This window comes from Myiozetetes cayanensis, unplaced genomic scaffold, assembly GCF_022539395.1.
Source record: "Myiozetetes cayanensis isolate MyiCay16 unplaced genomic scaffold, myiCay2020 scf1, whole genome shotgun sequence".
Taxonomy (NCBI): domain Eukaryota; kingdom Metazoa; phylum Chordata; class Aves; order Passeriformes; family Tyrannidae; genus Myiozetetes; species Myiozetetes cayanensis.
Genome location: NW_026086604.1, coordinates 14,523,666 through 14,551,339, shown reverse-complemented (window position 1 = coordinate 14,551,339; position 27,674 = coordinate 14,523,666). Strand labels below are relative to the sequence as shown.

The 27,674-nt window shown below is 35.2% G+C and overlaps 1 long non-coding RNA gene across 1 annotated transcript; it reads left to right on the top strand.

The window, feature by feature from the left end:
* The first annotated feature begins 12,643 nt into the window (after positions 1-12,643).
* Positions 12,644-26,679, top strand: LOC126635119 (uncharacterized). Its single transcript, XR_007627532.1, has 3 exons — positions 12,644-12,711; positions 19,525-19,656; positions 25,755-26,679. It is a non-coding gene; the product is annotated as an uncharacterized LOC126635119 (long non-coding RNA).
* Positions 26,680-27,674: the final 995 nt, after the last annotated feature.

Here is a 27,674-nt window from a genome sequence, read left to right as displayed (position 1 = left end):
ATTTAAACACTGGCTGTATTTCCCCTTAGGTCAGGCAGTTTAGGACCTTTAGTCCATAACAAAAGATATCATTGTTTATTCTGCTTAGTGTGCTGCATAAGAAGCTCCCAACAATGTGGTAACTCCCACATGACTGTGATACAGTAGAGCGTTGGGCAGTGGGAGCTTGCCAAGGGATGCCTGAGTGGCCAAAATTTAGAAAATATATTTAATGTTATCATTGCATTGAATGCAATTATTTAGTATATACTTAAAGGCAGATTATCACCTGGAATTCTGTATACCATGGACATAAAAAAGGGAATTTCCACAAGAGGGAATGACTGCACACAGTGTCCGTAGAAAGAGAAGAAAAGGTATGTATTGTAGGGAAAAAAACATGTTAAGAAATTGCTATGCTTTGTCACTGAAGTAATATGCACAAGGGAATTGTCCAGAATTATATCAAATATTATCCTTCTGCCTTAATAGCATTACTGCAGTATGTAAAGCAAAAGAAATCGGGAAAGGGTGGTGCAGTGCTGAAATAGTAAGAAAAAAATTGTTTATTTAGTGGATTGAGTAGGTAATAAAGTGGATGAGCTGGTGAGAAGACATTAAAATATCCTTCCAAATTCTACTTTTCTGTTTGCATTGGATTAGATAAAGGTGTATTAAACATGTCAGTTATTTAACTGATTTGATAATCAGATGCAGTGTATTCTTCATTGATCAAATCTGAAATGCATTCCATTGGTGAGTGTAGATTTTCTCAGTAAAATTCTATTTAGCTGGTGGAGTGAAAAGAACTCTTCATACAAAAATGTTTCTCGCATCTCAGGTTTTGCATTAATTGTTTTTTATCTGTATTATGTGTTGTAATGTTTTTAATGTCTTTGTGTGATTCTTGAAGTGTCAGGGAAAATAAGCATTCCAGATATAAAATTAATCATTTTTCTTAATGATACTTGCAGGAGTTACATGTATAAATATTGTGGCATATGCAAGAGAACAAATCTAGAAGATCTGTTTTTCTCTTATTCTTATGAAGGATTCTCCTTGGCTTGAACAGGAATTCTGCACATGGAGCTGTAGAGAACCTAGACCTGTAAAATATAAGTAACCTTGACTCTAATTTCAGACTGAAAATTATGTAATTAAAATTATAAGTAATTTGGAGCTAGAAAGAAGACTAACATTCTGTCTGCCTGCCATATATACTTTTATAAATACTTAAGATTATAGAGACTGTTGACATTGCAGACAAAATTGATAACCTAGTTGGAGACATTTTTCTGGACACACAACTGACATATACTGATGACTTTTTGATGCCATATGCTGAGGTTATAAATTTATAGGTTAGGAAATTTTAGTAGTAAGTGTTTGCAATTACTAATGGTGAAGAAAAGACAGGCAAAAATGGAACGTAGGTGTATCTGATGAACAGCTGAGACATTTAATTTTGATTCATGACTGCATTATTAATTTGTTGCAGTGCTCAAGGTAGCCCAGTAAGATATTTTAGCCTTTTTTTTGTATTATTTAATGTTAGACGTTGATCTGAAGCTGGGGGAGGATTACAGAAAGTGGGTGGAAAAGGATATTGGACGAGTTTCATGCTATTTTGTTTCAGCTAGATATTTGGTATGCATGAACATAGCTAGACCCTTTTGCTATCTGTTTCTTTCTGTACTCCACTCTCAAATGATTTATAATGTTTGAATCCCATCCCCTGTTTAGCCAAGTGCAGTATTACAGCAAAGAGTATATTGGTGCTGATTTTGAATAGTGTTTCACAACTGGCTTTGTCACTTGCTTCTCTTTCTTTATGGGCATTGTGTATCACTTGGAGAATGATGAGCTAGAAGTAATGAGTGATGCTATAATTTTTTGTGCGGCTTGAAAGGCATTTCTGAGCTGACCTGTGTTAAGGAATGTGATAAAGAGCTCCTCACACAGAGGAGCACAGAGTCACGAGTCACTGCCCTGAGCTCTGCAGGGCCGTCCTGGGAGAGCATCAACCCCACAGGCCAGGTGAGACACAGCACCCTGAGTCCCTGGAGGTCATTCTCCAGGACACAACACAGGCCAGGGGGCCCTACCCTGGGGGAAAAGGGCTCATTATGGCATGCAGTGAGCATGCTGGGATGGTGTGAGACTTATTATAGGATGTTTAGAGGAGAAACCAAAGGTAGGGAAATGACGGGATCAGGGTGATTTGGGGAGAAATAAATGTGCAAAAATGGAGAGATAAGAAGATAGAGGGGACAAGTCACCTCTTGACAGTTTGCTGGTGGGCACCATAGTCTGTATTTCAGGTGGTAGGCTACATTTTTCAGCCCTAGACATCTGTAGTTTATGTAGTTTGATGCACTTGAACATGCTTTTATTGGTTTGATATGTAGCAAAATTTGTCGATATGTTGATGTCTAGTGTTGATTCTAGAATTGTTCTGTAATTATTGTTTTTACATTAAAATATAGAATGTATAATATTACTTATTCTCATGAGTGGACTATGTGTTTTAAGTCTTCCAAATTCAGTTATCAAAAATAAAACACGTAAATAAATAGAAAGTATAGTATTAATATATAGTAGCACTCATTTTTTATTTTCTGTGCTCATATGTAAATAATTTCTATCAACAAGTTCTCTGATTTTGTTTCGTTTGATGTATTTTTACTGCTCTGGGATTTCCAGTTTCTCAAAACAGTGTTAGCTACAGTTCTGAAACAGTAATCAACTACTTTTTTTATTTCAGGCATATTCTCTGTTCATATATGTGTTTGTCATCATTATAGGAATAAAGAAGAATGGACTGTAGAGTATCGTCTTATTGAATGTATGACTGTATGCATCTCAGCATATTTATCTTTTTTAAGAAAATTGTTTCATTTATAAGCCATTTCTTGTCTGAAATTGTAATAGCCTCTGGCAAAAGTATTTTAGAGATACAATAAATGGCATTCAAATGTTTTATACTAAATAAATAAGATTCACACTTGAAGCATTGAAGGGTTACAAGTAAAAATAATGAGATCCTTGATTATGGAATATGTTGAAAAATTGACAGTGAACTCAGGTGAGTGCAAAAGTATCTTTAGTAGCTCTACAATCATTAAATGGAGAAAGTTCAATTCACTTGTAGATGTTTCAGAGTTATTTCAAGAAAATACATTGGAAATAATGTTAAATATTTGAAACGCTATTCAAAGTAATTTAATTCGGTTGCATCACAGTAAAATCTTGAAATATGCCTAAAATAAGATGGAAAATAAATAGCAAAATAAAATATATACCATATGAACTCTATAAATCTTTTGAAATCGTTAATTCATAGTATAATAAAGCAGACAGGTGGTGTAGAAGACCAACTTGCTTAAACAGGGAATTCTTCTTGGTGATCAAGCGGAAAAAAATTTTATGATCTCTGGAAGCAAGGTCAGGCTTTGCAGGAAGATTATAGAGATACGATTCACAGATGCAGGGAGAAAACATAAAATACCGAAGCTCAGTTAGAGTTGAAACTGGCCAGTGCTCTGTCAGAAAACAAGAAACGCTTTTTAAAGTACGCCAATAGCAAGAGAGGTCTTAGAAAAATGTTTGATCGATAGTTGATGGTCACCTGACAAAATAGGGATGAAGAAAAGTTGGAGGCATTCAGTGTTGGTTTGCTTGGGGTTTTTTTCCTCAATCTTTAATAATACTGGTAGACGTTGGGCTGCTTGGTCCTCTGAGTTGGAGGACCTGCAGAAACAGTAACTTCTGTTATTAATGGACACTGGTGGTGTAAAGGAGCAGTTGTACCAGTGAATGTCCATAAGACCCTGAGCCTGATGGGATTCCTCACAGAGTACTGAAAGAGCTCATGGATGTTATGGAAGGACCTCTCCTGATCATCTACCAAAAGCAGATGGAAGTCTGAGAGGTCCCTGCCGACTGGAAGTTAACCAGTGTTATTCCAGTGTACAACAAGTATGTGAGGGAAGACCTGTGAGTGTAACCCCAGATTCTTGAAAAATTATGGAGAAGATTATACTGGATGCTATTGAAAACCATTTAAAGAACGATGCAATTGTCAAGCACATTCAACTTGGGCTCACAAAGGGAAAGTTCTACCTAGTATATTTCTATGATGAGGTCACACATATTGGATGAAGGGAACACAGTGGATGTATTTTTTTCTGGATTTTAGTACGGCTTTTGATACTTTCCCTAACAACATTTTTCTTGACAAGTTGTACAACTGTAGGATGAGCAAGTTCACAGTGAACTTGATGAAGAACTGTCTGAACGACAGGGCTCAGTGTATTACATTGAGTGGGGCTATGTTTGACTGTCACCAACAGTGGTCCTCAGGCTTCAATTCTAGGGTCAGTTCTGTTCAATATTTTTATCAGTGATTTGGATGTAGGAGTTGAATACACCCCTAGTAAGTTTGATGATGATATAAAACTGGGAGGGATTTGATTTTTGTGAGGGATAACAGTGGCATCTACATAGATTGGAGCATTGGACAATCACCAGTGGCGCTAAGTTTAACAAGATGAAATGCTGGGTTCTACCCCTAGAGCAGAGTAACACAGGACACAGGTATTAATTGGGAGAGCTGGAGAGCAGCCCTGCAGAAAGAGATCTGTGATTGCTGGCTCAAAAGGAGACAGCAGTGTGCCCTGGAAGCCAAGAGACCAAACTGCATCCTGTGCATCAAACACAGAATGACCAGCTGGGCTATGTGCACACATTGCCAGCTCGTGTCCAGTCTCTCATCCACCGACGTCCCCAAGTTCTTCTCAACAGGGCTTCTCTTGATGCTGCCCTGACCCGGATGCATGACCTTGCACTTGGCCTTGTTGAACCTCATGAAGTTCACATAGGCCCATTTCTCAAGCTTGTCCAGGTATCTCTGGGTAGACACCATCCTTCATGAGTGTCAGCCACACCACTCAGCTTGGTGTCATATGCAAACTTGCTGAGGATGCACTCTATCCCTTTGTTTATGTCATCGATGAAGATGTTAAGTATCACTAGTCCCAATATGGACCCCTGAGGGATACCACTTGTCACTGATATCCGTCCGGACACTGAGCCATTTACCACTGCACTCTGGATATGACTGTCCCAATGACTTCCTTATCCACCAAACAGTCCACCCATCAAATATATATCTCTCTAATTTAGGGAGATGGATGTTATGAGAGACCATGTCAAAGGCCATACAGAGAGTGCAGATAGATGACATCTGTACCCCTTCCCTTGTTTGCTGATGTAGTAATTCCATCATAGAACGCCTTGGTGAATCCCTGCTGGTTGTCTCTAATCACCTCCCTGTTCTCTGTGTGCCTTAGCATAGCTTCTAAGAGGATCTGTTCTGTGGTATCATTTAACTGACATAAGTAAAATTATGTCATTTCACATTAAAAAATTGTAATGGGCCTTACATCCATCTCTTCTCACATCATTACATATAGAATTAAGGGGAAACAGAGTGAATACAGAATGGAAAAGGTACAAGAGATGAAGAAATATTTCTGAATACAATAAAGAAGTTTGAACTTACTAAATTTTACTTTCTTTAAAGGCTGTTTAGTAAAGATTTTTTATGTCATGCTGATTAGGACTAGACACATGTTTCTGTTCTCTTAAGAGAATATATTAGTCAACGAATACTTATTCATGAACCTTTCTCAAAGGGATGAAGCATGTTTTTCTCCTTTGATCAGTGCCCATACTTTCCAGGTAATCTGTCTCCTATACTGAGCATCCAGTCTGACTCCCAAATCCTGGCAAACTGTCTGCTACCAATATTTTTACTAAGCAGAATTCCTTCCAGGCATTCTTTGGAATAAATGACTGTGTTTCTTAAAGAAATTATTTAAGTATCTCAGCCTAGGAGGGAATTCTAGGCTGATAATTCTCAAAATAGTTTCCCGTTGGCCAAGAATCAGGTGTATAAACTCTTGACACTTTTTTTTCATCATTGTTTATTTGCCAGTTCAGGAAACTCTGTGCTCAGAGGACTGGCTGTTGTGCATCAGACTACTGAATGCCTAGATCTTGGTGCACTTTTTGCCTGGAGCTAAGACTTTGAACTTTGAGTTTAAATGACTTCTCTTAGTGCCAGATACCTTGTAGCCAATGCAGATGCCTAGGCCAACTAGAAACTGTAAGTGTCCTAATCAGTATGAACTTACCTTGAACTCAAATATAAGGGTACTAAAATAAGGTAACCAGCATTAATATCATTTATTGGTCAATACTGTGATGGCAGAAGTAGACACAATGCATAAGCACTTCACAAAGTATGTGAGGACTGTGATCATCAAGATGTGTGTAGTTGCATACAGGCTGATTTGGGGAAAAGAAGCATGACTTGCAAGATGAGAAAAAACCCAGTATAAATAATACTAGAAACAGATGAGACCCCTGCTTTCCCCTGGGAGGATGAAATAGCATAGAAACATTAAACATAGTGGAAATACAAAGAATAAAGAAAATTAACCCCCTTCAATTCTAAATTGTCTCATCAAAGTCTCTTGGGTTTAATTATCTTAATCTCAGCAATTGAGAACTAGCAAGGACCATAACCAATTATGAGATGTGAGGTGGTGTATACTCATAACAAATGTAGCATATTAGTGTTGCTGAGTGATAGTTTTGTATCATCTCTAGTAGTCATGATCAGTAACAATGAAAAACTAATTAGCCTAAAGTATGTTGATAATTAATAAATATAGTAAAGTTTTGTTTTAAAGCTTAAAACTGGCCTGAGTTTTCAGTCTTCTAAACACTATCTAATAATCTCGTAATTAACTGAAACATACATACATATATATATACAGACACATATATATTCCATTGCAGTGGCCTAAAAGTTAAAAGTTGAAGCTCTGACTATTGGAGAAGGAGCACTATGTTTGGTTCTTTCAGTTTATCTTCTGCAGACATTGCTTCCGTCTCTGGAATCCCCAGGTCTGAGGGTGTTCCTTTCTCTTGTTTTCATCTTCATTGCTGCTATCACCTCTTCCCCATGCTGTCAGTAAGGACATGGAAATTCTTTTTTTTTTTTTTTTGTTGGCAACATTCATTGAAGCAGCAGCTGTTCGACTTGTGGATACTTGCTTACTCAGAAGGACACTCGTCCCATACTTAGTGCTGAGTTTTCTATTCTCAGCAGTCCTCAGAGGATCCTAGATCTATAATTTAAAATTTCTAAAATGAGGGTTTTGTTAACAGAACCATTCAAAACGACAGCTTTCATAGCATCTCACTGCACAGTGTTTGAAAATTAGATTAAATGGACCTCTGATCTTCTACATCAGATGCTGTGTTCCTGTGAAAAAGATATGAGTCAAACAGCTGAAAATAATGTTGTTTTGTATTTTTAATGGATCTATATAAAAGCTATTCAAAGTAAATCAAATCAAAACTAACATATCTAACTCAAAGGTAGCAAAAGTGAAAATGTTGAGCAAGTTATGAGTTGTTGAAGTCTGTGGATTCCAGGACCAGGGTTCTTCTTTGCAGTTCCTGAAGTGCAGTCAAGTGTAGCCTGGGAACCCAGGGGTCCCTCCATCCCACTCACATGAATGCTGCTGCTGTTCCTGCTTGCAGGTTTGGCAACCAGTGAGGCTGAGCCTGTGTCCTAGAGAGTCCATGTGTGAGTGCACACTCACACACACAGAGGACTAAGTTTGCTAAGGAATGACTGGGGAAAGATAAACACATCCAGGTCTCTCTAGTTGCTGGAACACATACCTGTGGACATTGCAACCTACAACCCCTTCTCTAATTGCTACCACTCCTATGGTGTGCAGCACTGACACGTAGGATAGAGAATGAGAGAACACAGACAAATTTGGTAAGAAAAGGATTTAATAAATTCATGTGCTGAAATAAAGAGATCTGAATAGCAGAAAAATTGAAGTAAGTTATTACAACCCTTGTTGAAGAAAACATAGTCTTCTGACTACATATATTATTTGTAGGAAAGGCTGAAGGTGACATTTAATTCCAGAGGAGGGATTTTGCTTGTTAATGATTTCTTCATTTGATTTGATCCCTTTTTGCCTTTCAGCGAGAAATGAGTTAACTTTTGGCACAATTATGGGGTCAGCATTGAAGAGGTTATGTTAGAGATACAGTGTAGGATATATCCTCTGTTTCAACTTTAGGTCAACACGTAATCGTGGACTGACTCTATATCACTTTGTAGAATGAAAAATTATCATTTCAGTCCTCTGTTGTATCTTTCAAAAATAATTTCTTGCCTTCCAGTTTGGAACTGGAACAGCTTTTAGTACCTTGATGAATCCATACAAAGCTTTTTGTGTCTGATTGGGATGCTCAGTGAAAAGTAGAAAGACCACGTCAATAAAAATGCAGAATTTGCTTTTCTGGGTTAGGATGGGAAAGAAGAACCAAAGGCATAGGTTTTCATTTAGTTTTGGGTTGGTTGCAGATATCAGCATTTATGAAGATTGTACTAGTATAAATCTAGCAAAGGTTGATGGTTGGTTTAGGAGATAATTAAAAGGAAATGTCAAATTCAAATGGACCATAAATCCCTCAGTGGATTTGAGATAACTGTTGTTAGATGCATAAATGTTTATTGGAATTTTGGAGTCTAATTAACAAGGGGTCTTTTTAATTCCATGTTTTTGGGAAAAAAAGAAGAAACAGGAAACTTTAAATGAGCATCATTTAAGTCATTAAACACTGACATATGAAATTACTTTGAGTAAATTATTTGCTTTAAATTTTACATTATTTTTAGTGACTTTGTATGCTTGCCCTAAGCATAGAAGAAACACACTTTCCATTACTATCACAATGCATCTTTTCATCAGTACTAAATTCTTTTCAAATAATTTAAAGAAAAAGAGTGGGGGGAAAAAAAAGGGCTTCCACAAGGGATTTAAAAAGAATGTTGTGTGCTTTAAATGCCTGAAGCCAACTTTGTAAATCTTAGAGTTATGCATCCCTTTTCCCAGAGTGTGATTGATGCTCATTAGGGAGAGTTTTTGAAAACAGCAAAATAATAAAAACATTTATATGTAATAAAAAATCAAATTATCCAGTACTTGCAATTCCTAAGTGTAGATTTTAATAAGAGATGGCCATTACTGAATAATTTACTAGAGCATATGTGTAAGATATAAAAACACAGAAAAAATTATTGTCGTGGCAAGTACTGTTCAGTCAAATATATTATAGACACAGACTCAGAATTCAGCTAAGTTTTCTGGAGCAGGTTGTTGTATGTTGTAGTATGATGTTCAAGAGTCTTAAAGCAGGTGAAAATTTCATACATTTTTGAGTACTGTACCTCGGTTGTGGCTAAACATGAAGGTAAAATTACTTTTTATGTGAAAAATTGTCAGAAAAAGATAAACAGGGCAAAACATCCACAGAAAATTAAATATAGACTAGCTCAAACTTTTAATATTATGGAATTTCTACACTATGTGCTGCATAGATTAGTATATTTTATATAAAGGATTCTATTACTGTATGTAACTGTGATTTCCCTGTTGTTCAATTCAAAGTTATTCTGCAGTAACTAATAGAAAGTGCTAGTACTCTGGGGTTTTTTAATTTTCTTTCATAATTTACAGACTTTACAATGTGAACTGATACTCATAAGCTTTTTTTTACCATAGGTACATATGTTCATCCTGTAGCATCCACATATTAAGTATATAAAAACCTTGATTCTCCATATTGAGTGTATAAAAACCTCGATTCTCCATATTAAGCCGTCAGTTACTACTTACTGCAAGGTTTCAAAGCATACAGAGAAATGTACATTCTTAAATTAAGATGGTATCATACTAATTTAGTTAAGATAGTTTATTAGATAACTTGTCCAAATCAATATGCTCCCAGCAGAGTCAAAGAATGTAGACCCTAACTAGCTGATCTTTTTTGTAATATATTTAATTATGGATTTGGGGTTTTTAAAGCTGAAAAAAAGATATTCTCTGGTAAGCATTTTAAAGGACAATCAAAATAAATCATACTCTACCATAAGTAAGTCTGGTGATGATACTACATTGGGAAAAGCTGTTGACTCCCTCAAAGGCAGGGAGGCCCTGCAGAGAGACCTGGACAAATTAGAGGACTGGGAAATCATCAACCGTATGGAGTTTAACAAAGAGAAGTACCGGATTCTGCACCTGAGATGGGGCAACCCCAGATGTTTGTACAGTCTGGGGAATGAGATGCTGGAAAGCACTGCTGTGGAAAGGGACCTGGGTGTCCTCGTTGACAGCAAGTTGAATATGAGTCAGCAGTGCCCTGGCAGCCAGAAGGACCAACCATGTCCTGGGGGGCATCAGGCAAAGCATCATCTGCCGGTCAAGGGAGGTGATTGTCCTGCTCTGCTCTGACCTGGGGCAGCCTCACCTTGAATATTGTGGCAGTTTTGGTCACTGTAATGTAAGAAAGAAATAAAGCTAATAGAAAGCATCCAGAGGAGGGCAACGAAGATGGTGAAGAGTCTAGAGATGAAACTGTGTGAGGAGCAGCTGAGGTCTGTTCAGCCTGCCTCGTAGGATCCTGCAGCTTCCTCGTAGGGGGAAAGAGAAGAGCAGTCACCAGTCTCTTCTCTTGTGAACAATGATAATACACAGGGAATGGCATGAAGCTGTGTTAGGGGAGATTTAGTTTAGATACTAGGAAAAGGGTTTTCACCCAGAGGGTGTTTGGGCACTGGAACAGGCTCACCAGGAAAGTGGTCACAGTATGACAGAGTTGCAGAAGTGTTTGGACAATGCTCTGAGGCACATGGTGTGATTCTTGGGCTTGTCTTGTGCAGGGCTGGGAGTTGGACTTCAGTGATACTTTTGGGTCCCTTCCAACTCCAGATTTTCTATGATTCTATGATTAATGTAATAAAGTATAAACTAATAAATTGAAAATATATACTATGTGCTAAATTAATTGATCTCAAAGTGCAAGCACAAAATTAATTTCCCTGTTATGCAAATTCTTGAATGAAGCAACAGGCAAACATGTATTGCTATCTTCTAACACTAATATATAAATGCTAGTTCGAAGTACAACTACTGCATTTAAGTTGAGCAGAATGGATATTATTATGGCTAAATAGACATCTGATGAAAAATGTAGAAAGACTGAGCCAACATTACTGCTGAGATACTAGTGCATCTCAGCCTGAAAACTGTTTATAAACGCATTGAACCTTTTAATGCATTATTCTGTTTACCAAATATAAGATCAATCATAAACTCATTTTGCCAGAGAGGGTACAATAATTTGAAGTTCTTGATGATGTTATATCTAATACATCAGTAAGATGGGCATTTCATTGAAACTCTTCTGTTTGTAATGTTACACTGATGCAACTTGATCACGACATTTTTTTTTTAATTGTTTTCTGCAACAATTTTGTAGGCATATATACTGAAAAAAATCGTTTTACACCCATATTAGATAATGAACTCACCTGTATATAATGAAAGGGCATTCAATTCTCATTTTTAAATTGTAGAAGAATGAGACAGATTTTTAACAGAAAAACATTGTAAACGGAAGTTTTATGTAGAGTGCTCAGCTTTCAACAAAAAATCATTTGCAAAAGAATTTTTAGAAAGTTTTAGTGACAATCATGAGAACAAAATAATCCAGTGGTGATAATTATGTTTTGTTAATGTTCTCAGAGAAGATGTGAGATTGGGGTCTTTTCTGTCTTTCAGACTGGACTGGCTTTTAAACCTGTGTGTATCTCACCAGCTTCATAATCTCTGAACTACTGGATGCCATGAAGTTCATGTCATACTGTAGTTTCTTATGGCCATAGACATTTTTGAATTATGAAAGTTTTATTTCACTGTGGAGTGTGATTTTTTAAAAATCTCCTGTCAAACACCTCTATTTATTACAAAGACAGCATGTACCAAAAAAAGAGCAACTGTTGCTGAATATTTTTCTGTATATTGAGCTCCAGAGGGGACAGTGAATGTGCGTTTTTCCTTCCACAGCAACAAAAAGACAGAACTAGAACTCAAATAAAATGCTCAAAAGCATGTTTCACCTCTTTCTCTTGCTTGATGATATGTCTATATTCCACTATTTTTCTCCTCAGAGGCTGACAGAGAAAAGAGAATTCCAACATGATTTATAATGGCTTGACAAAAAGCTGAAAACTGATTTAAGAAGATGCAAGTGCAAATACAATTTGATGATAATTCAGGGATGTCTTCATTATTGCTGAGCAGTGCTTATTACAGAGCACCAAGGCCTTTTCTGCTTCTTACTCTGCCCCACCAGCGAGGGGGCTGAGGGTACACTAGAAGTTGGGAGGAGACACAACCAGGACAGCTGACTCCAGCTGACCCAAGGGATATTCCATACCATATGGCATCAGGCTTAGCATATAAAGCTGGGGGGAAGAAGAAAGAAGTGTAAGACATTCAAAGTGATGGTATTTATCTTCCTGAGTGACTGTTCTGTGGGATGGAGCCCTGCTTCCCTGGGGGTGGCTGAACACCTGCCTGCCAGTGCTAAGTGGTCAGTTAATTCTTACTTTCCTTTTCTTGCATTCATGGCTTTTGCTTTACCCTTTACACTGTCTTAGTCCATGTGTTTTCTCACTTTTACCCTTCCAGTTCTCTCCCCCATCCCACCATGGGAGGAAGGAATGAGTGGCTGCATGGGGCTGAGTTGCCGTCTGCGGTTAAACCCCAACACTTATCAAAGTTTTCGGTAAGACGTATTTTAAATTCTTAAATTGGTCCTAAATTTTCACATAACAGTGTTAGCTATAGAGGTTTTTGTGTTTCAGTATGTGCCCAAAAATATTGGAGTTTTACTACAATCAATATTTTTTGGAACAATTTATCTGCTGCAACACTACCTGATTGAGTTTACATGCAAGGCTAAATTCAGTAGTTCGGGTTTCAGATGATATCTTATGTAGGAATGGTAGCTCTGGGTAACGTTGCTAATTGAGCACATATAAATGTGTTTCAGAAGAATATAACTTTGTAGTAGAAAGCATTGTGAGTTCAGCAGTTTTCTTTAAGTGTATATTTAATGATACCTCTTTGCTCTGTTCTTTGAAAGAAATTGTTTGATATGTTCCTTTTACAGAAGTAATGACTGAGAATTCAGACAAATATACTAGTTTCCAAAATGCAGACTATTTTGTGGTTTCATTGATTTTTAATTAAAAATAAACATAATATTTTATCAGGTAATGAATGCCAGCTGAGTGTGAGCTTTTGCAGAGTTTGAGAAACAATATCTAAAATACCAAAGAGGCTTGAATGCATTGGTCATATTGTATAATTGTCTTTATAAGGTTAAACTTGAGAACAGTGTAACAGAATAAAGACATATTAGTTGCTGAGACCTAACTATGGAGCAATTAAGAAAAATTATGGGGGTTAAAAGTAAAATATTACTAATCTAAAGGCAAAATATTTGTTCTTTACAATAGCTGAGCTCTTTAGAGTTGCATTGCAGTTACAGCAATGATCTAATGAAATGTGTGAATTTAAGGAAATGGAGCAATGTTGAAAAACTCTCCCAGAGTAACTCAGAGAACCACATAATCAAATTAATAGTTTTTGTTCTTCTATCTGTGTGGGATCGATTCTACCTGCTGATACTAAAATGATAGTAATAACTAGGCATTTTAGAGCTCTTAATACCCTGAGGGAAGAATCATCTTCACTCCTTTCCTAAAAATATCACTAAGTAGACCAGTGTTATTACTAGAATGGAACCAGAATTCCATTCTGAAGCCTTCAGAATGCCAATGTGGGCTTTTTAATGATATTAAACAGCTATGTACATGATTTCATTGAAATATGTCTGCAAAACATTATGGTCTGGTATAGCAAAAAGGCTTCTACCACAAGCAAGTGCATTGGTCAACCTGTTAAGGTTTCTGTGTGTACTTACATAAATATGTAGCTGTAGATATATGTATTCTTGAGAGAAGACATTTATTCAAGATCCATTCAATGATAAATTACTATTTAATTCCAAGTATTTATTTTATTTATTTGTACCTGCTTCAATTTAGCACACTGTAACAAAACATACCATTTTCAAAAAAATGCATGGTAGTCCATACTGTGTCATGCCATCTAAAATGCAGAGCAATAGCTCCTTTCTCATCATCTATTCTTAGGACTGAAGTAGTTTACATTGTCATCATCTTTCTTATGCAAGTAAATAAATTGTCTTTCAGAATGTAGAGTAAAATTTGCTTGACACAGTATGTGAAGCTCATAAACTGAATGCAGAGGAAAAAACACAAGTATTATTTAGGTCAGATGCTTAATATCTTTGTGTTATTGTGAATTATATTGTTTATCTTATTATTGTACCTAAAAGCCTCATCAAAATCATACAAATGTTCTTTATCTTAAAACAGAGTGGGAAAAAACCCTCGTTTCTTTTCAGAAATTGACTGTGCAATTGGAAAAGATAAATCAAAGAAATGGGTGCAAATAATCAATGTGTAGGCTGATAAAGATGTATTTTAACTTTTTAAAGTTCAATAAAGAGGTAGAGATGTCATAGAACCCTTCAGGGTTAGTTAATAGGATAAAAAAATTAAGCTAAAGGAAATTAAATTGGAAAATGAAAACTTAGAAAAGACCATGAAAAAAGCAGAAAATGGAAATACAAGGAACATTGCATAGTAAGGAACAATCTTCACACTCCCTTTCCTTTTTAGAATGTGTTTAACCCATTTTATACACATGAAATGATATACCAGTTCTGCGCTAATTTTAATATGTTTAATTGTGCTTACAATTTTTAAGATTTTTTTGAAGACTCAAGTATTGTATTCTTGTAAAACATCATCTCTATCTTCAGTAACACCCTGTGACTTTCCAAATGCAGAAGATTTAGAAGATTTTTTGTTGGGCAGCCAACATAATTGCTTTGATTTGATATTGGAAATTTTTTCCACATAAGTAGATACTACAAAGGCCACAATTTCATCTTTGGAAACTGTTTAAAAAAAAGTAACATCTAAGTTCCTAAGACCTTTAAGTGCAAAGTATTTCTTCAATGAGAAATTTCATATTGGAGCTCAAAGTCTTCCTATCGCAAAGATGATGCATTTTTGTTGCTTAACTTAAAGATATGAATCACTCATTAAAAAATCTGGAATATAAAGTAATCCTTTAAAATAGTTTGAAGATGTCCTTTGAATATTTTTGACATCTACTTGATTTATTTTTCTGGCTTAGATAAAATGCAAGCTGACTTTTTTTCTTTCTCTGGAGAGTATAAACATTCACAAAGTTAGAGGAAAGAAAATATTAATTAGCATACCAAATACGGGCAGCCCAGCCAAGTGTGTACTTTCCAGGAGTACATCTTTGATGGATCAATATGTTTTATCTGGAAATAATTCTAGATGGGTACCTAAGTTATCCTCTGGGCTCATGGTACTGTTACCTGAAGCATAACAGAATAATTATAAGGAAGGCATAGATTACGTTCCTAAATGTTACCAGACATAAATCATGGAACCTCTAATATGACTTTTTATCAAGTGGACATTTATTTTTATTGAGGTTTGTTTGGCTGAAGAAGTTTACCTTATAAGACCTTCCTTTTTTTTTTTTTTTTCCAGAAGTTACTGAATATGAAACAAATTACACTGAAATAAACACCTTTAGTCTTTGGATGACATTAAGGCACATCTGATTTCCTTGCACACATTAAACATATGAAACCAATCAACTGATTGCTTACTTCTTGCATCTGTAGTTCATATAGGTCAAGTGTTTGATATCAGATACACTAAATTGTACACAAGCATATGCATACGTGCATTCTAGTAAAAAGAGACTTTCACTTCATAAAAAGTCAAGAGGAATATTAACTTTTCTGTCTGGAGAACCAAGAAACTCCCTGAATGGGGATCTCTGCTACCATTATATTATCTATTTCTTTACTGCTGGAACATGTTTAATTCAAAAGCTCTCTTAAAGGCTCTTAAAGGTGGAAATACACCTCTCTTCTCTTTTGTTGAGGGCTTGCTTAGCCAGATCTTAAAGAGTGCTTTATGAAATCAATAGACTAACCTGCATAAAAAAAGAGTATCATAAATTATCGTTTATTTGAAGGGCTTTAAAACTAACCAATAACTTTTAAATTAAAATAAGTCCTTCTACTCCATGAGGTTATGATCCATACAGCTAATAATCTGATGAAAGGCAGTATAATTGTAGGGACAACCTTTAAATAAGTAACTGCTTTTTAAAAATCCAGGCAGCAGTGCTGTAATTAGAGGTCCAGTAACTCTGAAGATATTAAAAATGTAAGCATGGAACCAGTTACCTTTGGAGTGTCTGTTTGCTCACAGTATGTTCTGTGAATTGAATCAATATATAGTCTCTGTATAAAGACTATTCAGTATGTCTATGGCTTTCTTTTTATCTAAGGCTAATTGTTCTGTTAAAAAAAAAAAAAAGCTTGTTAAGTAAAAGAGAATAAGTTGTTAGGGGCAGAGAAAAAAACAAACCCCTTTGTAATCTGTGTTTGAGGATTATTTGCTTAAGTAGCCTGAGGTCACTGAATTTCTTTTCTTTCTTCCCTTTGCTGAAAGTTCAGATGAACAAATTGATGCTTCACATACTGTTGATTAATTATTCCCTATTCGTTGCTATTGCTTCATCTGTGGGTAGTTTAGCTCATCAATTTTTTATATGTATAAGGACTATGTGAATGGCTGACTGAAACTTTTAAGAAAGGTTACTAATTTGTGCAAATAATATGGGTTACAAACTGCAAAAGAATCAAATATCATGTTCCTATGGTCATTAATATTAGGAAATTGTTTTTTTTCTTTACTAGGACCCTCTTAACTGATAAATTTTTGAAACACTAAATACCTCTAAATACACAGAAAATTATAAAATATTTGAGATAGCTTTTTGGTTGTTGTTTAGAAAATACATCTTTGATGTTTCATTTTAATTTATTTCTGATTCATTTCTTCCAAACATGAAACTTGATATGTTGCAGAGCTTATTCTACTATTGATTCTACTTCCACCTAATGATGTTGTTTTTTTTTTCCTGAGGCATATGTGTTTTGAAGAAACCCAAAGTAAATCTCTTATGTAACTTTCATAACCTGTTCCTCCGAGTACCTGTAAATTGTTTTCAGTTAACATGACTGCCAATGCTCAAATATTATAGTTATTCTCTGTTTTACAAAATGATAAATTCTGTAATGTGCTGAGTATCATTTGTGTTGTACTGAGTAGCCTTGTTGAACTCAATAGGGTACATAAAGATATGCTTAGCTTCCTGATGAAACTAGTGTATATCATGAATGTCAGTGAGATGGTTTGATTTGAATGGCATTAAGGATAGACTATTCACTACTTTCCAGTTAATCAGAAGCAATTTCAACCCATAACTCTCAATTTCTCTAAAGAAATATCTCTCTAATATCACATATTCACGCCTTGCTTGTAGGTCATCAGTATCCCTGTAGAGTCTTTAGGGGTCTGTTATCTTAGTATTTAATACTAAGACATGTGATGACAATATTTAGGTGTCCTGCTGTTTTATATAACCACATAATTTTGTATTTTCTCATAGTTCTTGAGAATACCACAGGATTTTGTAAAGGGGAGAGCTAACATTGAGTTTTTTGGTTGATTTATTCAGTATGATGCCTGAAAGAAAAAAAAATTAAAAACTCTAATGATTTACAAGATTCTTTCTCTAGAGACACTTGTCTTTACATAAGTCTCTTGACACTGGAAGGCAAGGCAGTTTTCCAAAATGACAATTAGTTCTCAAAACTCTAGATACTCTTCTAAATAATTTACTTCATTTATTAAAAAGAAAATAATGGACACATCCAGTATCTAAAGTGTAAGATAATCTAAATTTTAAATGTTCAGTATATCTCTGAAAGCTCTCAAATCTTTAGTGGTCATTGTCCAGAGCAATAAAAAAATACTTAGTGAAGTAGTGAACTTATCATGTCATGAAGCAATATATGTTAGACTTCATAGTATCTCAGCGGAGCAAGAAAAAAATGTTACCTACATATTGTACATTTGTTCTTGTGCTGTAGGAACACAGGTTTCGTGTTTCGTAATGTACTTTCTTCAGTATGTGCCAGAGTACACTTTCATTGAGTATATGAACACTTATTGAGCTGGATGTAAATGTTTGTTGTAACATGGAAAAAATGTAACATGGTATTAGTGCATTCTCAGTTCCTTGCTCTCATCATGAGAGGAGACACAGGCATAGTAAACTGTTGCAGTATGCTTGGTTAACAAGACCTTTAACTGCCTGGAATAACTGGATTTAGAAGAGAACTACAGTTATTCTTTATTAAAGTCCTCAGGCAAACAGTTCTCTGAACTCATAGCTGGTTTAATTATCATTAGAACCATATTTGTATGTGCTATCTGCTTTCTTACCATCTTCAATTTACTGAAGAAACTCCTTTTGTAGGCTATGGACTATCACAAAGAAATTATTCAAGTGAAGGAATTTCATGGTACCTCATTCAGGAATAATGTAATATTTCTCACAAGTCCATATTCTTATTCATTTGCTTGTATAAGGGCTTTAGGAATAAAAACCTAAAAATCTGATTATTCTGATGATTGTAAGATCCTGGACTGAAAATACAAGTAGACTAGAAAATTGCATTACTTTAAGAGAAATCTGGCAAATAGGAAAATCTCAAGTCAACTGGTGTGCCTAGACTGATTAGTAGCTGCTGTTATTTGTATAATTATGGAATCTGAAAGTTTGTATTGGGTTTACCAGAAGTAAGAGGTAAAAGTAATGGAAGATATAGTAACTGCATTCATAATCTGCTTTGAAGCAGGATATAACAAGATCCTGTTAATTCCAAAAGTAGGAAGCCATTAAAAAATGAGGACAGGAAGAAAAGGAAATTTTGTGGTCATGCTCCTGTAGTTGTTGAAAAGTTTGCATTTTACAAATATATTGGATAAACTATCCACAGGTGCTTCTTTGCTGTTGTGCTGCAAATCTGTGTTTACAATGATATCGTAGCAGACTGATGTTTGTAGTCAGTATTTAGTAAAATATAAGAAATATGTATTGAAGATAAAGAGAGATGAAGATGTATATCACAAATACAGATCTGAAAAATTAATTACTAAGCATTTCTGAAAGTGATTTTCTTCGCTGAGGCTGATGCTAGAAATTACGTCTATCACAGGGCAGTTTTCAAAGAAACTACAAATCATATATAAATATCTTAACATACAGAAAGTTCCAGTGATCTTTTTTTGGTTTTTTTTTCAATCTGATAGAGACAGGTATAAGAGGAATATAGTACGAAATTATAAAATCTAATGAAATTAGAAATAAAAGTCACATTTTTGATGAAGGGAAGATGCAACTGAATCAATGAAATTAGTAGAAAATGGTAAAGCTTCCTCTTTCCAACTCTTTAAATAAAGACTGGATTATTTTTTTGAAAGAGATGATTTATTGTTATGCAGTCACCAAGATCAATAAAAATTACCTTTCACAGAAGTCAAGCTGGTGGTCTAAGAGCTTTATCTGGATCAATCCAGACTGAGTTACAGCCTTCCAACAAGTCAGCAGACAGATGCTATATCACTGCAATGGACTACGTGTCGTCTTAACCTTGCCAAAAGATAAGGTAAAATTTATACCCCCATGAAATTACTTTAAACTAATGCATTTTACCTCAGAAGACAGGGTGAGCTAAGTGTGCACATATGGTCTGTTGTAACTCACCTGATGAACAGCAAGTTGTAAAGCTGCCATAAATTGTTAGTTTTTGATTCTGTGCCCCCATGCTTCTATGAACAGGAAATATTCCACACTTAAAAACTTCTACAGTTTGGCCCTCCATGGGTAGTAGCACTTCTATGAAATGTGGTGGATCTGTTACTCTGATGGGAATAAGTACTTTTTAAAATAGGACTACAAATCAGTTTTGAGCGCCTCCCTACAAGAAAGACATGAAGGTACTGGAGTGTGTCCAGAGAAGGGCAACAAAACTGGTGAAGGATCTACAGCACAGATCTTATGAGGAGAGGCTGAGGGAGCTTGAGGTGTTTGGTATGGAGAAAAGGAGTCTTGGGAGACCTTCTCACTCTCTACAACTACCTGAAAGACGGTTGTAGTCAAGTGGGAGTCAGTCTCTTCTCTCAAATAAGAAGCAATAGGACAAGAAGAAATGGCCTGAAGTTGCACCAGGGGAGGTTTAGATTGGATATTAGGAAAAGGTTCTTCACTGAAAGGGTTGTCAAGCACTCGAACAGGCAGCCCAGGGAAATGGTTGAGTCACCACTTCTGGAGGTATTAAAGGATGTATAGATGTGGTGTTTAAAGACATGGTTTAGTGGTGCACTTGGCAGTACTTGGCTAGATAAATGGTTGGACTCAATCTTAGAGGTCTTTTCCAACCTAAAAAATTCTATGATTTTATAATTCTAAGTGCAAATGACTGTAGAACCTTATTTATTAGTTACAGGATCAGTTTTTGTGAAAAACATTATATGATTCATAGATGGTAATAATGCTATGCATTTGATCCAATATGATATACTTTAAGAGCTTTACTAAAATAATTTGGTTTTTTTTTTAAAATCCACTGTCTACTCCTTGTGAGCTTCTAGAAACATCTTTCTCTTAAAAGATGACCTAAAGGTACACAAAATTAATTAAAAGGTTTGATCAGAAAGGGCTCAAAATTCCAGAATATAGGCACTACAATGAAAATATTTTTCAATAGTGCAAATGTATAAGATAGTTCAAAACTACAAGCTGTAGCAACCATTTTTGTTGCCACAGGCAGATGATTTCAAATTCAGGTTGAACAGATGAGCTGTTAAAAAATAAAAATCCTATTTACAATCAAAGTGGTTTTTAATGCTGCACCTGTACTGATGCAAATTAGAATTTCTAAATTATTATCTTTACTTCTCTCAAGCTATGCAATGATTCATCAGTGTTTTTCAGAAGCTGTTATTCTCATGCAGTAACTGGCCTCCGTGTCACCCTTTCTTGTTGAACAAAGTAAGGCAACAACCTTCTTACTCTCTCTCAGATGTTCTTCCAAAACAAGGTTGGAACACCTACCAGTCTGTCTGTATGAGAAGCTAAAAGTAGAGACACCTGCTCTGCAGATAAACATCAGTCTTCAGAGCTCTCAATGCAGTATCTGCTGATGCTGTGCAGTTTTATATAACCCGTTTTCTTATTTTCCATGCGGCCAAGACCCTTGAATGAAAACAGGATCTTAGCTGCTTATTGTCTCTACTTGAATTAATAATCTTCTGTTTGTGATATCTCAAATTATTCCTATGAAAATGATTATGATTTCACAGAAGGCTGGGGTAAAAAATAAGTTGTAAATGCTTCTAATCAAAGATACTCTTCATGCAAATGAAACTAATTAGAAGAGGAAACAATCTGTTTTAACAGACCACCGTGAAAAGAGCTGCTCAGCATTAAATATAGTTTGATAAAGACATTAGCCTGAAAAAAGACACTGGAGAAAGTAAAAGATATTGAATATTTAATCTGTTTTTTAGGATATAATCCTAAAATATTCAATCCATGGATTGAATTTAGGAAGCGGATTTAGGATTGAATATTTCTCAAACTAGAATAACTTTTGCTGTTGGAACTTTTGCAAAAGTAAATCTTTAATTTTCTTACAAGTGTTGAAAGCTGTTTCATTGGAACAGGGAATTCATGTTAGATTATCAGAGTTTAGTCTATTTGCACACAGAATTCTATCATATAATTTAATAAGATTGTCTTGAAGTGCTGAAGACTATTACACCAGGGTTCCAAGAATAAATGTCATACTGTGTATAAAACAGTAATTTAGATTCACTTTTAATTTGTGTATTTTTCATTTTCCTCTAAAAGTCTCTTCTGTTGTCTGAAAAATTAATATTTTACAGTAGGGATTCTTAACTTATGTTTCTAATTCTAGAGGTAGTTAATTTTTAAGCTCTGATCTTTCAGGACCCTGTTCTCTCATCAAAAACATCATCCTGAGGTCACTTATTGTTAGAGTTGGTAGACATAATATTATAAGCAGACATTAGTATCATAACAAAATGTGCTTTATTAGAAAATACAAGTTTGTGATGACTAAAGATGTTCAGAGAATCAGACTGACTTTATATGAAATGTAATTAAAAGAAACTTTTTATTTGAGAGTGAAAAATTTCAAGGTCATGAAACAGTGAATCTGTAGAAAACTTTGGAATAACTGAAAATTTTATGTCAATTATTGCCATTATTTTGTCTTCTCACATTAATGAAATCTTGAAGGTCAGCTCATGAAATACCTTTTTGTTTGCTTTGACCCTTTGGATATTGTTTAATTTTGCTTTTCTCAGTCTTTTTTCCTGTTCAGTAGAACGTAATCTAGGTGAAGGAGAGAAACCCATAGATCACTGGTTATAACATATGGTTGGGTTATGAAATGTAGATATATCCTACTGAACTGAATGGGACAAAGCAAGTATTTGAAATTTTGTCTGCTATTTCCTACGTTGGTTTGAGAGGTTCCTTATTCTAAAGAGGCAAACCAGAGAAGTGACTGGGTTCATAGTTACAAACTGATTGCTTATACCTTTTTATATAGTACTGATTCAGAAGTATAGCCAGTTCTAATAGGGACAGAACTAAATGACCATGATGTCACCAAGAAACCACCTCAAAAATGCAAAAGCAGACTCAAAACCCTCCACCCAAACTGTGATAGAAGTTTGGGGTGTTCAATTTATGTTCATATCTGGAATACAAGAGAATTAAATTAATGGCTTTAAGCACAAAAGAAATTCAAGGAATAAAAAATTATATAATGTATTATTCATGTTCCAGTTATGTGAAAAAAAGATATATGTTGAATATATATTGTATATTATTCACTGAGTCCATGGTATAGTATGGAGAAGTTTGTTTAAAATGTTGTACTGAGAGAAGACTATTGTAACCTAAGAATGTTACCCATTGAAATACATTTTCATACTACAGCTTCTTTAATTGATAATTATAATGGAAAAACATCAATTTCTCCTTTCCATGTTCTTTCCTTTTATAAATGTAGTCACATATGCCAAAATAAGTTCTTAAATTTATAAGGAATGCTGCTAAAAAAACCCCAACCAACCAAACCCACAAGCCTCCTCAACCCCTGGCCCCCAAAGCTAAAATACAAATACGTAATATCCAGGTATGCTATTCTTATAATTTTTATTTGCAATCAGATATATTATTATTACAGTCAAGAAAAAAGTGGCTTAAACAATGTTCTTGATATTAAAAACACAGCTTAAGCAGTGACATTTGTGAATTTGGGACAAATCCAATAAACAGTGTCACCTGGAAAAAAAATCTGGAGTAGGAAACTCTTAATTTGCCCTTGACTGTGCTGTTCAGTTTGATTTTACACTTCCCAACATGGATTTCTTACTGAGTTGCAGTGTCACTCAACTAGGTGGTTGAGGAGGTGGGAGGGCCTGAGAGTCTGAACTCTATGTCAAAGCCTCTTTATGAATTTTACATTTTAAGTTAGTTGGATAAAATGCATGATTACCCTTGGGAATGTTGATCAGAAAGAAAGAAAAATCTTAAATCTTAGAGGAGACCTTGTCACATAGTCATCAGGCTTCTTTTTTCTTACTGTCTATATGACTTTCCTAATATTGCATTTGGTTACTAAGAGTATCCCCTTTACTTCAGGAAGGCTAACTGCTCAGCCCCAGGCTCTGCAGTTTGTAAGTTCAGACACTTTCTCAGAAAGCAGAGCTATGGGTTTAAACCTTCTCAGGGCAGGCAAGGCTTAATGTCTCAATTCTATTACTTTAAGTACTTAAGGTACTATTACCACTGGACCTGCTGTGTGAAAGAATTGTATGTTTTTTTCCACTGGTCCTGTTTGATCAGAAAAGTACTTGACATCTATTTTTTGAAAAGTATTTTGATGTGACTCGCATTTTCTCTTGCCTGGTTCTGTTAGCTGATACATGATTTGGAAACGCACGTGGAGAAATGTGTTATTGGAGAAAAGTGATTTCTCCAGATCTTGTTGTGGAAGCTGTGGAAGGAGTACTGCTGCCTCATCAGGAGATCTGGCAGGAGCCAGGAAACCACTTTTATGAGGTAGCTAGGCTGCATCTGGCCCCACGTTACTTTATAGTTCATGGTCAGACCCAAAGCTGATAAAAAGCTGATCTAAGTCTGGATGATGTCAGGCCTGAGCCTTTAATATTCATTGATAACACCTTGAATTCTTTTAGTGGTATCTTGTCTTCATTAGCTTTCTCTTCTGGTGACACATCAATTTCAGTATTTGGACCTACAGTTGGCTTTTTATATTGATTTTTTAAATTAATTTAGAGAAGGTTGTGAAGTTCTTCCGAGTAGATATGAAATGATTTATCACTACCAAGAACTTTCTATATGTTTCTTCAGTGGAATCGAAAAAAAGGACTCAAATCCCCCTGTTAGCTGGGAGGTGTTTTGTGTATTGAGCTACATTTTAAAAGTATAGGAATTCACATAGGTATATTTTATCCTTTTAATATATAGATTGAAATAAATCTAAACATTTTCTATAGCCTTTGGAGAATCAGTGTGCTTTGTATGACTAAGGAATAACCAGTCACCTTGTCATTTAGTTCGTTCAGTCTTGACTGAAATATTCAATTCAAGACTATTAGTCTTGAATTCCAACTCCTTTGGAGAGAGGCAAGGATTACACCTTAACCCAGACATCGGTCTAAGATACAGTAGATACTGTGAGGATAAAATAACTAAATTCCCAGTCTTATTTTATTTGTGACCAGCTAATATTCTGACAAGTAGATCTTTTATATGAAACAACGATAAGTAGGTAAGTTAATGGTAAGATTTCCTAAAGTGTCAAAGGTGGCAATTATGAAGATAGCACTTGGTGACACCCCCACATGAAGATAGCAAATTCAGAATGAAAAATGATTCCCTCTTCTTCACTGACTTTTTGTAATAGTATTTGACATAGGGATGGGGTGTAGTGCAGTAACACCAGTCTCTTTCCAGTATTAGAGCTACTTACAGGACTCTTCACTGTTTCTTCAGCTCATCCTCACAGTACTCCTGTCCCTCACACCCTTCATCCTTTCTCTCCTATTTCTCCTTATCAACGACTTTTACTAATCCATCTCTTCTGTGGTTTTGGGTTTTTTTCCACTTTATCCAATCATCATCTTTAAATAAGGTTATTGCCATTACAAGTAGAGGGTCCTAGGTTTTGGGGACTCATGATTTGTTTGTACTTGTCTTTATCTTCTTTTAGATATGTTAACAATTGTCTAATGATCAGTTAACTTCTAAAAATGTTGCTTTAGCTTATAGTGAGATCAAGTCTGTGCAGATTAATATGTCTCTGAATAAAAAGTGATATGTTTGAGTGGATACAGAATGATACCAGAGGCTCTTTCTAGCACTGAAATTTCATTATGGACAGACACATTATATATACAGCAAAGAATTTACGTTTCATACAGTTGCAATATAAGCAGTCTCTTCAAAGATTTTTTTTTTAATTAGTCGATATTCAGTTATTGCAGAGAAAGAAAAAAAGAGTACTACCATTATTAAAAAAAAAAAAAACAATCTCTATTACAATACAATTAAAGTTGTTATGGTTGTTATACACACATCCTAGTTCCTAGCCCTTTTTTTCTGAGTTATGCCCATCCTTTCACTGTTTCTCTGTATCCTTAGGTAAATGGCTTCAGTTTGAAGTGGAATATTGCAATCTGTCATCATCCTAAGTCCTTTCATATGAAGAAGTATGGTGTTAATTCTGATGGTTTCTTCCTCCTCTCTCCAGGATTTACTTAGGGCTATTTTTATGCCTTTGTTAAACCCAGTTTGCAGTTTGAGCTTTCTTATGTGGTCTGTAATCATTTCATACATATAGCGCATTTTATATATATGTATATATATATATATATACACAGTTTAGTTTTTCTTTGTTCTCTTTATGAACAACCCCCCAAAACAGCTCCTGTGTCTGTATTTGTTTGAGTTGTTTATAGCCCTGGTGTCTGGAGTCTGTGTTCTGACTCTCTACCATCTCATACTTGTACTTCTATCTATGCAGAAATTGCAACTACACTGTACAAACGTAAGTGAAAGTAAAACAAATTGGGCGTAGCTCCAGTCACTGGAAAAGTTGCTGTTACAGACAAATCAAATAAAAGCAAAGTTCCAGGCACGTTGAAGCAAATTCAGACAGAGTAAACTTTGCAAACATCAGTCCACAGGCTCCATAAGTCACTACACAGCCTGTTGCTGAAAATGTCAACCGTGTATTTACTGGACTACAGAGCTAAGAAGTCCTAGTTCACAAACGGAAATCACAAATCACACCTGGTATTGTTAAAGGTATATTCAGTTTTAAAGTTATCAGAGGATAGAAAGCCTGAACCATCAAGAATTACTGAACAAAAGGACACCTAGAGGACAACCTGGAGGACCCCGACTGACAAATTTAAGCTACTGGAAGACAGCTTTGGACTCTGATTGCTTTCTGTGATGCTCTGCTGTATTTTTATAACTGCCATGTTTTGATTAGACTGTTAGAATTATTTTAATTGACTGAGTTCTTGGATTCTCAAATAAAATGTGTTCCTTTCATGCTCATGACAAGATTTTGAATGCAATACTATATTTTTTTCAAACAAGGAAAATAAAATATTATTTGCCTAGAACGTTGAAGTGATTATTCTGTTTTTTCAATGTGTAATATTTCAAGAAGATTTATCAGTGTCTTTATAAAATTTACAAAAATAAGGAAGACTTAGTCTTAATTTACTACTTCACAATGAAGAAATTAGTATTCATCAGCTGTTTGGATCTAGTTTTTGGTACTTTGAATTCAAACATCTAGAGAACTGAACTAATTTCCAAATTCCACTCTGTATTCATGTTTTGCCTTATTCTAAACTAAAGCTCAATTGTCTTATTTGTATTGCACTGTAAGTTGTGAAAGTCATAAATGACACCTTTTTAAAGCATACTTATCAGTTGTCTTTGTCTTATTTACCTTTATAAGCAGAAACATAATCAGAAAATTAGTTAGGAAAAGTCACAACCAATACTAAAAAAGTCCTAAAAATATCCTTCCAAAAGTTTGGGGAGAACAACTGGCTCTTCCACTGAGACCTGGTAAATGGATAACATGGAGAAAAAAAACAACACAGATGAAAAATTTTCATAGCAGTACAAAAGTGAAAATCTGGATTTTTTTTTTTCCTGTGTTTTTGGGTCTCTCTATTAACCTCTCCTTGATATATGAATTCACTCTGTGAGATCTTCGAAACCTGTTGATATTTGTATATCTCCTCGTTTGGCTGTCTACTCTGTAAGGACTATTCTGAGCAATGTGATTAATGCAATGCAGAGTATTTAATACATTTTAAGTGAATAGTTAATATTTAATTACATGTCCAGTTAAGGTATTTACGTAAGGTGTAAATTCAAACTTTTCAAGAGTCTATTTCTTTTATGGATGAAGAAAGAAATAATTACTCCACGAAGAAAGTCAGAGAACCCTAAGGAGTATGACTAAAATATGGCAGCTGTGAAGACTCCAAAAGGTCAAGCATACCAAAATCAGAAAGGAATTTCAACATCATT